Below are 2,550 nucleotides of genomic sequence, written 5' to 3'. Positions count from 1 at the left end.
TATAAAAAAAGGGAAATGGAATGGGAGAAAGAAAAAAGGAGAGGGGGAATAGTCCAAGATATTTCACATAAGATTTTTTTTTTATTACAATGAGCTATTGCAATGATATGGAAGTAGGGAGGCAAGGGGGAATGAGGGAACCTTTGCTCTCGTCAGAGATGGCTAGGAGAGGAAACAGCATAAATACTCAATGGGGTATAGACATCTGAAGTAAGAAGGAGCGGGGAGCAGGGGGAAGGGCTGGGGATGTGAATAAAGGAGGAGAGGATGGACCATGGTGGGGAGAGTGGCCAGATATAACACATTTTCTTTCTTACTTCTTTCAAGGGGCTGGGATTGGAAGGCCTGCCCAGGACCACAGGGCCAGGTGGATTCTGGGCCTAAGGGGTGGTATGGGGGCATAGGGCTTCTTGGCCCCAGGACCAGAGATCTGTCTGCTGAGCCAGTCAACAACCCTACAGCAGAGTCAGAGTGAAAGGAGAGAGAAAATAGAGTACATGGTAGTGGAGAAATAAGAAAGGAGGGAGTTGCGATCAACAATGGCAACAGTGGAAAAATATGGAAATAACTTTTGTGATGGACTTACCATAAAGAATGAGATCCACCCATGACAGAGTTGTTGGTGTTGGAACAAAGACTGGAGCACATTTTTTGTTATTATTATTATTTGGGGGAGGGTTCAAGGCAAGTGGGGCTGGATGGCCTGCCTGGGGCCACATAGTAGGGTGATCTTTGGGTGTCTGGGGCCAGATTTGGACCCAGGTGCTCCTGGCTCAAGGGCCAATGCTCTGTCTGCCACCCAGCCACCCCTACTATTATCACTATTTTATTTTATTTTGGGTCTTTTTTTTCTTCTTTCTTTTTTTTAGTTTTTGCAGGGTAGTGGGGATCGGGTGGGTTGCATGTCACACGGCTGGGTGATTGTTGGGTTTATGAGGCTGGATATGGACTCTGGTGCTCATGGCTCCAGGGCTGTTGCTTCGTCCATTGCGCCACCTGGCCACACCTACAATTATTACTATTATTTTTTTATTTTAATTTTTTTCTCTCTCCCCTTTACTTTTTTCACCCAAGCAAGTCTATCTATATTCATGGGGGGGAGGGGTATTTTGCTTACTTGTAAACAAGAATATTTTATTAATATAAAAAAACATTTGTACAAAATGAGAATAAAAAGTAAATTAAAAAAAAGAAAAGAGAAACAGGTTTACAAGCATGGCAAACTAAGTGAAAGAACTAACACAAAAATACAAACATTGATACAAATATATATGATTGAAGAGCTGTATCCAACTAAAAAATGGTTCAAGAGTATTATCTAAAGGCTTGTACAATCTGAAGAATCATATAAAAATGCTCCAAAATCTAATAATAAAATAAATATAAATTAAAACAAATCTGAATTTTCATCCTAGTCCCAGGAAATTATCAAGGAAGATAAAAATGGAAGCAGTTGCTGTTGAAGGACTAGCACATTAGATTTTAATCAGTGAAACAGAATTTTTCCATCATTTTGTCAATCAGTTCAGAATTATATGAGAAAAATAGTTGAGCTTTCCAGGCTTCAACCAAGTTATCCCATTGTAGGGGATATGCTTGAAGGAAGTAAAAGACAGAAACAAAATTTCTATTCATAGCGAAATATCAATTTGTTGTCTTTTCAACTGTGTCCAACTCTTTCTTACTCCATTTGATATTTTCTTGACTGTGATACAGGAGGTGTTTACCATTTCCTTGTTCAACTCATTTTATAGATTAGGAAACTGAAGCAAGCAGGCTTTGGTGACTTGTCCAGCTCACATAGCTAATAAGTGTATGAAGCTGGATTTGAACTTAGGTCTTCCTGACTTCAGGTCTGGTATTCTATTCACATTGTACTTAGCTGCTCCAAAATGCTTGATACACTTTTTATTGTTGCAACAAAGACTCAGAATCAAAATGAGCAGCTATTTATTGAGAAATTTTTAGATAATCTGAGGCATATTGGTATAATGACATATTTTCTGTTAAAATGAATTTAAAGAACTCAGAGAAATATAAGATGAATTGTCTGAGAATTAAATAGAAGCAAATACATACATATATGTATATATATATATATATATATACATATATATATATATATATATAAAGCTATAATAATGCATATGAAAAGAAATAGAAAAAAGGAAGAATTTATTAAATACCTACTATATCCCCGGGCATGTGCTAAACTCCAGGGATAGAAATGAAAGTTTATTAGGTATTCCCAAATTTCAAAGAGTTTGCATTCTTTCTTTTTCCTTTTTTAAAGTTCTTTTGCCAAGCAATGGGGTTAAGTGACTTGTCAAAGGTCACATAGCTAGGTAATTACTAAGTGTCTGAGGTCATATTTGGACTCAGGTCCTCCTGACCCCAGGGCAGGTACTTTATCCATTGTGCCACCTAGCTGCTGGAGAAGCTTGCATTCTAATGGAAGTAGACAACAGTTAACTTCCGAAACATCAGAGAATAGTTTACACTTGGCTAAATATAACTGCAAAATGTTATGGAGACTTGGAACCAGGAAAA

The sequence above is a fragment of the Macrotis lagotis genome, chromosome 1 (assembly GCF_037893015.1).
Source record: "Macrotis lagotis isolate mMagLag1 chromosome 1, bilby.v1.9.chrom.fasta, whole genome shotgun sequence".
In the NCBI taxonomy this organism is placed as follows: domain Eukaryota; kingdom Metazoa; phylum Chordata; class Mammalia; order Peramelemorphia; family Peramelidae; genus Macrotis; species Macrotis lagotis.
Note: the sequence above shows the minus strand (reverse complement) of the source record.